Source organism: Panthera onca, chromosome B4 (genome assembly GCF_046562875.1).
Source record: "Panthera onca isolate mPanOnc1 chromosome B4, mPanOnc1 haplotype 2, whole genome shotgun sequence".
Classification (NCBI taxonomy): Eukaryota; Metazoa; Chordata; class Mammalia; order Carnivora; family Felidae; genus Panthera; species Panthera onca.
Window position 1 is genome coordinate 49,792,643 of NC_138345.1, and position 15,287 is coordinate 49,807,929.

General features: G+C 35.6%; 1 long non-coding RNA gene across 2 annotated transcripts in view; it reads left to right on the forward strand.

Moving 5' to 3' along the window:
- Positions 1–1,295: 1,295 nt before the first annotated feature.
- Positions 1,296–15,287, forward strand: part of LOC132694657 (uncharacterized) — a 63,018-nt gene continuing 49,026 nt past the window's right edge. For both annotated transcript variants that reach the window (XR_009617426.3, XR_013556854.2), the window contains exon 1: positions 1,296–4,206. This is a non-coding gene — a long non-coding RNA (uncharacterized LOC132694657). The remainder of the gene's footprint in view (positions 4,207–15,287) is intronic.

Below are 15,287 nucleotides of genomic sequence, written 5' to 3' on the forward strand. Positions count from 1 at the left end.
TTTGCAGAGCAGCATTGGTCTGAGGACCACATTTGGAGTGGCACTGGTCTAGTGTTACCCTAAGGCTTAGTTCTACATCCTTGAATTAAAACCAATGGGCCATGAGGAAATGGGGAACTAAAGGCAGCTTTGGAAAACTTGAATGGAGACTCATGCCATGTGTGGAGGGTGTGGTCTCTGTCTTTTCAGGGCACCTGCTCTAGGTCAGATATGGATCTTCCACTGAGCTCCTGCACTGCATCTCAAATTATGGATACTTTTTTAAAGTTTTTTTTTTAATTTATTTATTATGAGAGAGAGAGAGAGAGAGAGAGAGAGAGAGAGAGAGATCAGGGGAAGGGCAGAGAGAGAGGGAGAGAGAAAGTCCCAAGCAGGCTCCACACTGGCAGGGCTTGGACTCATGAACTGACAGATCATGACCTGAGTTGAAATCAAGAGTCATATGCTGAACCAATTGAGAGACCCAGACGCCCCTCAAATTATGGCTCCTTTAAACAGAAACAATGGGTGACCCTTGGAAGCAACAACAGTGGAGAGGGAATGAGAGTTCTTACAGCTTCTGAACCTTCTTGCAGAAATTAAGTGAGCCTTGTAAGGGCTCACTTGCACTTTAGAAAAGAAATAAAGGTGGGGTAGGGATCGTAAATACCATGTACTTGGATTCATTTTAATAATTACCCATAGTGAAGCCTAGGTGATAGATAGTGTGATGGCTTACCCAGCAACCGGCTCCAATTACAGAAATAGGGGAAGAGAGTTTTAGCTTCACAAACGGGAAAGAAATAGTTTGTTTACTCAATGCACCAACAGTTTGTGTCCCAACAATCATTTATTAAGCCAGCTATGCGTAATGCGAAAGCACAATTTGCCTTAAAGACAAAGTCGAGGATGGTGGTTAAGTTTCCTATTAGTTCACAGAATATCATTTAAACCAGGCAGTAATTGAATTAAAATAATAAAGCAATGTTTTTTTTTCTTTTATAATTCCATAGGTTAGATCAAGTCCACCGGCAGAGAACATTGATTTCTCTATTACACCCCATTTTGATCGAAGGTTTCCCTGCCCTTTCTCAGGAGAGCCGCTGGAGGCACGGGGTTTCTCTGAATTTCCTTGCTCTGATCAGGACAGCAATATGACCCGAGACCCTCATGGCAGTGGCGAGACGAGAGGTAGGATTCCAGACAAAGGGAATTGTGGAAGAAGGGTTTCATAAGCTGTTTCTTTGAAGTTTGAAGTATAAAGCCATGTTCAATGAGGAGGGTTGGGGTTTGTGCAGTACAATCTTCTAGTGGTGGCCTGGAGCTAGGCATGGGATGTCTCACAGACGATGCAGAGTGGTGAGTACCAGAAACTCTGAATCAGGTACTACCGAGAGGAAGTGCGTAGAAGAGTGAGAGGAAGCTGCACAAGTGGAAAAAGAAGAGGAAAGAAATGCGCAGGTGAGAAAAGAAATTGAGGGGCAATATACACAGGTCCATCAACCAGGGACTGAAATTCCACGGGGTAAGGCTCACGTTTATATGTTTGCCTTTATGTGGCAAGGGCTCCAAAAGAGGGGCCCTAAATATGTCCTTCCAGAATGATGCCTCTTGTGAGGGCCGACCTCTGCAGCATCTTCCTTGGAAAATATAACACAGGCAGGGACACAAACAGGTTTCGTTGAGCCTGAAGCATATGTACTTTGCGGGTACCTCAGAGAAAAAACAAATTTAAAAATATATAAAATTAGGTATAAAAGTAAGTATTTATTGAGATGAGAAAATAAAAACAAAACAAAATATCCATCTTAAAGAGCTAACGAGTACCACAAAATACAGAAAACATAACCATTTTTAATCGCCAGCCATCTTCGTGTCATTTTTTTCTACATATTTTCATTGCATCTTCTTTGAGTGCCTCTTCCTTTCATGTGATCGGGTTGAGGATCCGTTACCTCAAAATATGGCACCTTGGCATATGGAGTATTTTTTTTTTAATTTTTTAATGTTTGTTTATTTTTGAGAGAGAGAGAGAGAGAGAGGCAGAAAGAGATGGAGACACAGAATCTGAAGCAAGCTCCAGGCTCTGAGCTGTCAGCACAGATCCGGATGCAGGGCTGGAACTCATGAACTGCGAGATCCAGACCTAAGCTGAAGTCAGATGCCTAACCGACTGAGCCAACCCAGGCACCCCAGCATATGGAGTATTTTAAGATGAAAAACTTTGAAAAAATAGCAGAAGCAAGAATGTCAATCTGACCTTCCCAGCCCTTCTCTCCTGAAACAGGTCATACAACCCTCGTGAAAGAGGTGCCCTCCCAACACCTGGAGGAAAGACGTGTCCTTATCTCTGAAGACAAAAGGATGCCAAGGAGAACTTCACAAACCACTTTGTTAAGTTTTGCCAGCACACTGCACTTATCCCATACTCCTTAACTTATCATATTTCTATACAACTGCTCACCCCTTATCAAACCTAGCATAAAATATTCTGATCTAACCATCTCTTGAGGTTTCCATTCCCTAACGAAGGCCCCTGTGTCAGGCAAAACTCATATTAAATACATTTGTGTGCTCTTCTGCTGTTTATCTGTCATTGTCAATTTAATTTTCAAACCCCGTCGGGGCCCGCAAGAGGGTGGAAGAATACTTTTTCCTCCCCTACACACGTTTAGTCAAAAAATTTAAACACGTACTGATACTATGAGAGAAATTTTAGTTTTATAATGTGTTATCAGTTAATATCATGCAAACTTTTGGGATTGTTGACAAATTTAGGAACATTTCCATCAGATTTCTTCATACATGAATGGTTGGAAAGATTTCTACAGACCAGGCTCTGGTTGCATGTGTTTCAACCTGATTTCTCTCCCTGTATTTATGTGATTTGGGTGGTTAACACAATAATATATGTTCGAATCATAATATAAACTCTTGGCGGTCACTTGTGTTCTTACCAGGTGAGTCAGCACAGTGGCCAAGATGAATATTCCTACAAGCCATTACTACACATGGATGCTTAGCAATAACTTAACCTTGCCCAGAAATGACTACAAGCAATTATCTGTCTCTTCCCCATCTCTATCTTTATCTTTATTTAGCTGTATCTATTATATAATTATTTGTATCTATTATGTAATTATATCTAGTCAGATGGATGGATGGAGAGATAGATAAATAGAGAGAAATTGATATTTATCCATATCCAACTAAAATCTTTTTTTTAAATGTTTATTTATTTTTGAGAGGAAGCACAAGTGGGAAAGGGACAGAGAGAGAGAGACAGAGAGAGATAGAGAAGATCTGAAGTGGGCTCCGCGCTGACAGCAGAGAGCCTGATGTGGGGCTTGAATTCACCCACCACGAGATCATGACCTGAACAGAAATGGGTCTTCGTTGTAACCGACTGGGCCACCCAAGCATCTCCAACCTAAAATCTTTTTTTTGTTTTTAATTTTTTTTAATGTTTATTTATTTTGACAGAGACAGAGAGAGAGCATGAGAGGCAGAGGGGCAGAGAGAGAAGGAGACACAGAATCCAAAGCAGGCTCCAGGCTCTGAGCTGTCAGCACAGAGCCCGACATGGGGCTCGAACTCACGGAGTGCAAGATCATGACCTGAGCAGAAGTCAGCGGCTTAACTGACTCAGCCACCCAGGCACCCCTCCCACCTAAAATCTTTTTAGTGTATTCTCAGTTCAACTTCCCCTTAACCAAGTATCAAAAATGCTCTGAGCTGTTGTAATGTCACTCAACATGAGCTGAAGTTTTCTGAAGGGTGTGTCAGGGTGAAAATAGACAGTGAGTGGTCTCAACTCATTCCTGTTTACACACATTAGTTTTGCAAATTTTATAAAGACATATAATCATGTGAACACACTGCTGGGGCTCTTTCCAGACCTTTTGAAGACACCTGTGCAAATGAAGGGGTCTTCATGCTTAAAGTTCAATAGCTTCAGAGTAAGTTGGTGAGAAGAGACAGGAGCAGGAGAGTGTGTCCCCAAAAATGTGGGAAATAAAAAGGAATGTCCCCTGTCATGTGCACTGTCAACACTAGATTCTTGGAGTTTCCTTCCTGTTTTCTTTTCCTGTCAGGGCAAGAAAAACCTGCAGTGAGAGGCTGTCCACACAAGAGCAGTGACTCTCAGATATTACCACAGCAGCAAAGGTGAAAACCAACAGATTTGGAGTACACTTTCATCAAACCCGAGGCCTGGAGGAACAGCAGGTAACAGTTGATGCTCGTAATGAAAAAGCTTGTAAACCTTTGGCAATCACCTGGATTTGAGAGACATGGTTTGAGGAAAGAAAGGAGGCTGATATTTCAGAGAATATGCTAATTGGGGCTCAGCCTGTTATACTTCCATTACCCACATCCTTATGTTTTTCTTCCCTTGGTCAGTGGCCCCAAAATATCTGCTACACTTAAACATTTGTAATGCATTTAAGCCACTAGGATATTGTTATCAGTTGACACGCAACTCAAACCCAATCCAACCTGACGGTATAGTTCTTTTATTGTCGGTTTTGTTTGACAATCTACTACATTAATAGACCGCATTTATCCAGCTTATAAACATTTAGGTTGCTTCCTAACTTGTGCTGTGAACATCCAGATACATGTGTCCCTGGGCTAACATACAAGATATTCTCTGGGAGACATACCTAGAAGACAAATTATTGGGCTGTAGAACATGTACATCTCCAATTTTACTTGGTAATTACAAACTGTTTTTCCAACCTCGTAGCCTCATGAAACACTTCCACCAACAGTATATGAGACCTCCTTTTGCCCTACATCTTTATCAACACTTGGTAATGTCATACTTTTTAATATTTCTCAAATTTATGAATGGTTAATGGTATCTCTCTGTGGCTTTAGTTTGCCTTTTTGTCTATTGTGGCAAGCAACTTTTCATACATCTTTGACTCTTGGAGTTTTGTCTTTTTGCAAGTGCTTATTCAGCTCTTTTGACGATTTTTCTACTGACTTATCTGCCCTTGCTTTATTGATTCATAAAACTTCTTTATATTTTCTGAAAACTAGCTCATACCAGTTTTATATCCAGTAAATATTTTCTGATAAGCTTATCTTTTTCTTCTCTTTGAGGTGTCTTTTGATAAACACAAATCTTTAACGTTAGTGTAATTGAATTAAAATATCTTTTCTTTTTCTGTTTTGGTGTTTTCTGGCTAAAATGAATGACAATACTCTGAGTTTATAAAAATATTTCCCTGTATTTCTAAAATATTTGTAGTTTTATCTTTTTATAGGCCATAATTCACAGGGGGAAGTGACATTTGAAAATATAGTATGAGACAATCTTGAAAAAGAAGAACAAACTGGAGGTATCACAATCCCAGATATCAAGATATACTACAAAGCTGTAGTAACCAAAATAGTATGGTATGGGCACAAAAATAGACACATAGATCAGTGGAACAGATTAGAGATTCCAGAAGTAAATCCATGATTAATAGTCAATTAATCTTCAATAAAGGAGGCAAGAATATGCAATGGGAAAAAAATCTCTTCAGCAAGCAGTGTTAGGAAACCTGGACAGCTACATGCAAAGAAATGAAACTGGACCACTTTCTTACATCATACACAAAAATAAACTCAAAATGGATTCAAGACCTAGATGTGATACTTGAAGCCATAAAAATTCTAGAAGACAGCACAGGCAGTAATTTCTCTGACATCAGCCATATCAACATTTTTTTCTAGATATGTCTCCTGAGGCAAAGGAAACAAAAGCAAAACAAACAAACAAAACTACTGAGACTACATCAAATTAAAAAGGTTCTGCACAGCAAAGGAAACAATCAACAACATTAAAAGACAACTTACTGAATGGGAGAAGATCTTTACAAATGATTTAACTGATAAAAGGCTAATATCAATATCAATATATATATATATATATATATATATATATATATATATAACTAATAAAACTCAACAATCAAAAAATGAATAACCCAATTAAAAATGGGCAGAAAACATGAATAGACATACCTCCAAAAAAGGCATCCAGATGGCCAACAGACACGTGAACAGATGCTCAACATTGCTCATCATCGGGAAAATGCAAATTAAAACCACAAGGAGATACCTCTTCACATCTGTCAGAGTGGCTAAAATCAAAAACACAAGGAACAAGTTTTGGTGAGAATGTGGAGAAAGCAGAAACCTCGTGCACTGTTAGTGGGAATGCAAACTGGTGGAGCCATTGTGGAAAACAATATGGAGGTTCCTCAAAAAGTTAAAAATAAAAATATCCTACTACCCAGTAATCACACTACTGGGTATTTACCCCACAAATACAAAAATGCAACTAATTCAAAGGGATATATTCACCCCTATGTTTATAATAGCATTTTTTACAATAGCCAAATTATGGACACAGCCCAAGTGTCCACCGATAGATGAAGGGATAAACAAGAGGTGATTTATATTTATATATAAATATATATTAAATGGAATAGGACTCAACCATGAAAATGAAATCTTGCCATTCACAGCAACATAGATGGATCTAGTGGGTAAAATGCTTAGTGAAATAGTCAGAGGAAGACAAATACATATGATCTCACTCATATGTGGAATTTAAGAAACAAAACAAATGAACAAAAGAAAAATAGACAAAAAAAATTGACTCTTAACTATAGAGAACAAAGAGATGGTAACCACAGGGGACGTAGGTGGAGGGATGGGTGAAATAGGTGAAGGGGATTAAGAGTACACTTATGATGAGCACTGAGTAATGTATAGAATTATTGACTCACTATATTGTGCACTTGAAACTAACATGGCACTATATATTTACTATACTGGAATTAAAATTTTTAAAAATATTAAACATAGTAATTAAGCAGAAGATAAAACTGAAAAGAGAATCAGATTGATAAAACACATAAAGTCATCTATAGAATAAATTTAATAAACATACACCTAAAAAGGGGCTACATCTAAGACCGAAACTATAAAACTAAGGAGAAAACATAGAGGTAAATCTTTTTGACCTTGGTTTTGGCAATAGATTCTTAGGTATGACACCAAAAGTGCAAGCAACAAAAGAAAAAATAAAGTGATCTTCCTCAAAATTAAAAACATTTGTGCATCAAGGAATATTGATGAAGTGAAAAGACAACCCACAGATTGGGAGAAAATATTTGTGAATTATATAACTGACAAGGGTCTAGTATCCAGAATACATAAAAACAATCCAATTTAAAAATGGGTGAAGAACCTAAACAGACATTTCCTCAAAGATGTATACAAAATGGCCAAGCATGTGAAAAGGTACTCAACGTCATTAGCCATTAGGGAAGTGCAAATCAAAACCACAGTGAGATATCATTTCACATCCACCAGGAAGACCATAATTAAAACAATAATAATAAGTTGTGGAAACATTGCAACCCTCAACCAGAAGGAGAAAACACGCTAAAAGTCTGTAAAGGGATGAGAGGATAGGCAAAATATGATACATACATACAAAGGAATTGTTCAGCCATAAAGAGGAATGCGGTGCTGACATATGCTACAACATGGATGAACCTTGAAAACATGCTAAGTGAAACTAGCCAGACGCAAAAAGCCACATATTGCATACTTCCATGTATATGAAATAAGCAGAATAAGTAAATCCATAGAGTCAGAAAGCAGAGAGGTGGTTTCCATGGGATGGGCTGGGGGGCGGAAATAGAGGGCGATTGCTTACTGAGTATGAGATTGTCTTTGGGGGTGATGAAAATGTTTTAGAACTTACTAAAGGTGGTGATTGTACAACATTGTAAAAAAAAAAAAGAAAATATCGTACAAGGTAGGAAATCCCACTTTCTCATTACCATTCATTGAAATTCCATCATTTCCCATTTAAATGAAATAAACCTGCTCTTCTCTCTCCCTAGTCCCTTCTCTCCTCTTATTCCTGTGCTTTTATGTTTATAACTGAGGGCCTAGTTGATATTACTGCTACTGTTCTCTTTTCAAACCTATAATAGTCGGGTCAAGGAGAGAATTTCAAAGCATGTACAATTAAATCTGAAGGCGTATAGTATGCATTGTGAAAGAACCTGGGTCATATATGGTTTTATAAATTTAAAACTTACAATTAAAAATTAACATTAAAAATTAAAAGATAAAATGATATATTTTTAAATTTTGGACATTTGAAGTAAAATACATTAGAAAATTAAGGCAGGTTCATAATATTTGTATTACCATTTAACCCAATTAAAAAATATTTTGACTAGAAAAACATTGAGAATGCAATTCACATTTTCCTCCCTGGTTCATAATCTCCCTCTTATCACAAGTATATCACATGTCTTTCTATGAGTGTCTTTCCACTTTCTGAATACCCTTCACTACCTCACCCTCTAGAGGTCTCTTTGAAAAAGACTTGCCATTTTTTTTTCCTGCAGTTGATGCTTTGACATATACAAAAGTTTACTATATATACAGTATAGTATATATAGTATAGTTAACTATACTATAATGCTATATACTATAGTATATACAATACTATAATATATACTATAATACTATGTACTATAGTATACAATACTACAATTGTAGTATACAATACTACAATATATACTATATACTATACTATACATATATATACTATATATATACAATTATATATGTTATACTATATATATATGTGTATATATATATATATATAAATAATTTTTTTTGGATATTTTTATATCAACATATGTGAAGTTTCCATATATGTGTGTGTGTTTCCCTGACCTCTCTATATTCATTCCATTAGTCTTTGTGTCTACTCCAGCATCAACAGCACAGTATTTTAATTAAAATAGCTGTGTAATGTCCCTCCCCCTCATCCTGCCCACAGCACTACATTAAAATTTGGGATAGGGTTACATTAAATCTATAGGTCACTAGAAGACCTGTTGGAAGATTGACATTTGTACATAATTGAATCTTCTAATTCACGGTCACAAATATCTCTCCATATACTTATACGCACTATGACATCTCTCACAAATAGTTCAATTTCTCTATAGAATTTTGTGCATCCTTGGTTAGATTTATAAGTAGTTCTTATTATTTCTGATGTTATTTAAATAGGACCTTTTTCTAATTTTTTTCCTGTTTGTTGCAGTGGTATAGAAATGTAATGGAGTTTTATATATCATTCTATATCCAGTAAACTTACTCAAATCTCTTAATATGATAGATTCTTTTGGATTCTCCATTTATTGGTGACTTCTAAGCTTTTCTTGATTAGTCTAACAGATATTTGTATGTGTTTTTTGTTGTTGTTTATTTGTCTTTTAAGGAACCAACTTTCTCTGTTGTTGATCTCTTCTATTCTATGTGTGTTTTCTATTTTATTGATTTCTGCTGTTTGCTAATCTATTTCCTTTCTTCTACTTTCTTTGGATTTATTATGGATTTTATTTTTGCCTTTTATACATTTAAAAATTATTCTACTTTTTAGATGGATGCTAGACTCAATAATTTTTATTCTTTCCGTTTTTTAATATAAATATTTAAGACTGTAAGTTTCCTAAAAGTACAGATTTAGCTGCATCCCACAAATTTGGCATGTAGGATTTTTATCATTCAGTCAAAATGTTCTCAATTTTTTTTCCAACTCTTCTTTGACCCATAGATTATATTTAATACTAAATGTGTGAGTTTATTCCCTCTTTTTTGCTTGTTTGCTTCATTGTTACTTCTAGTTTCTCACTTAAATTCATGAGGCAAGAAGATATGCCATGTATGATTTCAGTCCTTTGAAATTTGTTTAAACGTTTTTTATGGCCCATCATATAGTCAATTTTGCAAATATTCCGTGTATTTGAAAAAAACTTATTTTGCAATTGATGGATATAATGTTCTCTATGTGTCAAAGTTTAATTATGCTGTAAAATTTTTGTCTGATTTTTTAATGTCAATTATGAGCAAACTTGAAATCTTCCACTATGATCGCAGAGCTATTCATTTCTCCTTCTAGTTCAGTGTTGTGTCAGGTAGTTTGAGGTCATGATTTAAGCAGATACAAAATTATATATGCAAATATATGCATATATATTTGAGTTGTAACTTTTGTCCCTCTTTCTCCCAAGAAATTCTCTCAGCCTTAAAATCTGTTTTGCATGATAATTAATATAGCTACACTAGCATCCTTTTAGTTAATGTTTGCACAGTGTTTTTCCTATCTTTTTACTTTCAACTTGTCTGAATTATTACAATAATTAACAGCATATATTAGATTATTTTTTAAAATTCAATCTGACAATCCTCATCTTTTTACAGGAGCATTTGGTTTCTTTTTAGTCTATTCACTGCTGATATATTTGTGTTTATACTTAATCTTCTATTTTTCTTTTTTATAATTAATCATTTATTCTTTTCCCAGAACTAGTTTAGAAGCTATATATTCTGTTTATATATTTTTTAATGTTTTTTTTTTTTTTGAGAGAGAGAGAGGCAGAGAGAGGGAGACATAGAATGTGAAGCAGGCTCCAGGCTCTGAGCTGTCAGCACAGAGCCCGACGCAGGGCTAAAACACACTTACCCCAAGATTATGACCTAAGCCCAAGTCAGACGCTTAACTGACTGAGCCACCCAGGCACCCCATTCTGTTTATATTTTTAAATGTTATTCTTAAATTACTACAGGCATCCTTAACTGATCAAGTCCAAATTTAGCCAATACTTTTAACCTTCTCTGAGATGTTTTAGGGATCATTAAAATTTTGCTTGATTTATTTCTTTCCATACATTTATGCTATTGTCCTTGTTTATTTTAATTTTTAAACTGTAGAGATATTACTACTATTGTATTCAGTCAGTGATCTAGCTTTACATCTTCATATGCCACTTTATTTGCTCCTTATGTCTGGGTATATAGAACTGTCAACTAGGATTACTTTCCTTTGGTTTGAGGTACATCTTATAGACTTGTTTTTAGCATGGATATGTTGGTGGCAGTTTTAGTTTTTGAAAAATGTCTTTATTCCACCTTTATTCTTGAAAGACATTTTGATGAGTATAGAACTATAGTGTGATAAATGCTTTTCAATAAGCACATTCCAACTATCATTCTATTTCTTTTTCACTTCCTTTAGCACTGTTGAGATGAAAGCTACCAGTCTAAATGCTCTTCCTTTAAAGTTAATCTTTGCCTCTGACTACTTTTACAATCTTTTCTTTTATTTCGGCATTTGGCAATTTTACTATGAGTATTTTCCTCTACTTTGAACTTATTGAGATTCTTGTATTTGTGTTTTGGTATATTTCATTTGTTTTAGAAAATTCTTAGCTAATAAATTATCTTTTTTTTGTTCTCCTTTCCCTACTTCTGAAATTCTGATTTAATATGTCAGATCATCTCACTCTCTCTTTCACATTTTTCATATTTTCTAATTCTTTGTAAATTTGTGCTACATTCTGGATAATTGCTTTTGATCTCTGTCTAATTCACAAATTCTCTTTTTAGCTGAGTCTAATCTACTCAAAACCCCATATAATCCACTCCAAATTCTATATGTATTCACTTTAAAATTTTGAGTGTAGTATTTCTCATTTTCGGAAGTTCTTTTTTGTGTGCAAATTTACTTGGTCATTCTTTAAAGTTTTATATTCTCTGAACACAATGTTAAATTTATCTCTTATTTTTAAACCAACTAGACATTAGTATTTTATATTCTGTGTTTGTAATGTAAACACTTAAAGTCTTTGTGGATATGATTTCTCTTTCTGAGTTCATGTTTATGATGTCTAGTTTTCATGAATAGTTTACAAAGAAAATGTGAACTGCTTTTTTAAAAGAAATGTATTGGGGTGCCTGGGTGGCTCAGTTGGTTAAGCATCTGACTTCAGCTCAGGTCATGATCTCTAGGTTTGTAAGTTCAAGCCCTGCTTCAGTCTCTGTGCTGACAGCTCAGAGCCTAGAGCCTGCTTCAGATTCTGTGTCTCCCCCTCTCTCTGCCCCTCCCATGCTCATGCTCTATCTATCTATCTATCTCTCAATAATAAATAAGTGTTAAAAAAAAATAAAAGACATTTATTTGTAGAATTATTTGAGGCCTGGAGTTAAGGCAGTGTCTGTCTGTCTGTATATATGTGTGTACATATATTCCCAAATATACTTTGACAGAAATGTCTGTTCAGAAAACAGACCATTTATTACTCATAGAACATTTTAGCATCTGTTAATCATAAACCAATATCTAATAAGGTGAAGTCATGATGGCTACATGTTCACCGATGCATGCTGTCGGGTTGTACCACAGGAAAGAATCTCTGAAAATAAGGAAGATTGGAGCTAACACATCTACCCTTCTTCATCTCCACAAAAAGAGAGAGAGGAAAAAGAGGAAGAGAAATCTTTACTCTGAAAAACAAACAAACAAATTCTCTTTAAGAAGACAGGAAAGGAATATTCAGATTTTTATCTCCCTGGAATGTAGTAAACAAATGGCTCCTGGGGAACTGTCTCTAAACCTTTCTAGAACAATACCATATCCATTGCTTCCAAGGCAAGTTTGGTATTCAATCATCCATTAGCCATATTACCAGTGTTCCTAACCCATCCATTTCTCCTTATTCACAGAATAGACTACACTTAATTGGTTTGGTCTTGTTTTCTCTCAAACTTCTTCAGAACCATTCTATCACTCTCTTGCTTTTCTACCCAGTTAGGCTGTCCTGCATAGAACCTTTGCTGTGACTTTCCCTCTGGCTGGAATGTACTTCCTCCTGGCTCCATGCCCGCTTATTTAGCTCTGACTGTTCAGCCATTGTGTACTTAGGAATGCTTTCCCAGACCTCTATCTCCTATAAAATCTTTCTGTTAAGAGACCTTCAAGGCAACACCTACTTGTCAAAATTGTAATTGTATATTTGTCTGTTTTTATTTATTGGCTGTCTTCATTCTAGGCCTAAGTTTTATTAGGGTAGAACCATGTCTGTTGGACTCGCCATGACTTCTAGTCCTCAAGGTCTTGTGCAACACTACTGCCTGGATCATTGTAGGTTTTCAAAAATATTCATTGAATAAATAAAAAAATTACATACAATGTTGAGTATATCTCATACATTATAATGATTAAATCCTGTGAAGTGAGTTATTATATGAGCCACAATCGTGAGATAGCCAAAGAAAGATTTTAAGTATATAGAGAATATTACCTAAGATACTTTTGTGTTAAATTTAACAGACTACTGGGACAGTGAGAGGTTGCAGTTCAAAAAACCCACAAAGATTTTTTTTGAAAAGTCAGTCTTCTTTAATAATATATGATGTTTTTGGATGACTTAGCTTATGCAGTTAATTCTAATAAAAGCTAATGTGACATGATAAAGGGATATACAAATGGTGGTGTTTCAGGTGATGTAATTCCTCAAAAGAGTAGCATCATAACAAAGTTGCTCTCTAATGCTCTAAGCAGAGGGTAGAACTAGGGAAGGACCACGACTTCTTTGATGATGTATGTTCCCTAAAGAGGTATATTAGCCATAAGAGTAGTAGAGACTAATCATTAAGAGCATGGATTTTAGGATCAGTCCTGACTTCATATTTAGGCTCACTCACCTTTAGCTTTGTGGTCTTTGGAAAGTTACATAAGTTCTATAAGCCCTACTTGACATAAGTGCCAAATGGAATTAATGGTAATACCAATCTCATAAAGTTTTGGTAAAAATACAATTAGCTCATATAACGTACATAGCATAGTGCCTCCTAAATAGTAAACTACTTATAAATGTTAGCTATTCTTGTTATTTGGCCAGTGATATGTCTGAATTTTTGCATTTAGAAGTCATGCATATGCAGTGTGGAAATTGGAGCTACACTATTCCTAGTTATTTCTTTTTATAGATCAAACTTAAAGTGCATTAGACTTGAAGTCAGAACACTTGTATTTGAATCCAACTCACTAACTGTGACCATGGGCACAGCCTAAATCTTAACAACTACATCAATCACGTGAGGTATGGTAACATCTACCTCAGAGGATTGTTTTACACTTATGAAATATAATCTTTAAAGTAACTGCCCCACCCCGATCTGCCAGGTTTCCTTTTTATCATTTTGTTCACAGACAAATGTAGTGAGATATTACTTAGAAATATTAATTTTGTCCTAATCTCTTCCTGGTTGGAATTGGTCAGAGGCATTCATTACTTTGAAGAGAATTAGAATTGTAAATATTAAGAAGCATTTAGAGAAAAAACAAAAAAACAAAAACAACTGACATTTCTTCCAGAATAGGCTTTTGGATCCATCATCAAAAGCAGTAATTTTGAAAACAATATTTTTTTTTTTAAATTTAGAAGACTCAGCTTTCTATGGAAAGAAGAAAATCTTCTTAAGATCAAGAAGAGGGCTCTGAAGGAAGCAGAACATAGAGTATATGCCATGATAATAAGTTAGAAATAAAGTAACAAACTCCTTGGTCTTCCTACCCTTGATGGTGGTGGTAGTGGTCATTACTTTTGGGGTGAGTCGTGTGGTTACTCAATGAGGACCACCGAGAAAGAAAGGAGGGAAGGGAATGGATGAGGCTAGCAAATCAGCATCAAGAGAACCACTATCACTCTGGTTTTTCAACCTCAATTTGATGTGAAAGAGCAAGTTGATTCCTGTGATGCTCTGTTGCCATTTTGGTGGCCACCACATGTCACTTGTGTTGAGGAGCCCTGTTAGCTGCTGCTCATGTAGTTGTTAAGGGAGAGTCTTGCATTCACAGGTGCCTGCATGTTGTCTGTGGATTCTTCAGCAGAAAAGACATCTGTTCATTGCCCAAGATTTTGCTGACTGTCATCCAAAGCAATCCCATTATGAACAGGTCATCCAATTTTTAATGGCTGGGACATTTTGTGAACACTGAAAACAGCAAGTAAGTGGTTGTGCAGCATTTGATGAGAGAGAAATCTCCCAGCCTGAGTATCTGGATGAAGAAAAATGATGATGAAATATTCATTACACTAGAATTCCCTTTTATCCTCTCCCCAGATAATGTAAGCAAAGTCTACTTATCTTTATAGATACATCTTAAATGTCTCACCTACTCTTAATTCTTTCCACACATTCTCAAAGAAGTGTTGATTATCCCCTCCTTTTGGGTAAACCACTACATCTTGTTATTCTAGCACCTGTCATAGTATGTTGCCAATATTTGTTTACATTTATTTCCACTTCTAGGCTATGCAATTAATAGTGTCATTTAATCTTGGCATCTCTAGCATATAATTCCTGGCACATAGAAAACTCTTAGCAAATACCAAATGAATGAATGAATGTATATTATTCTCTTC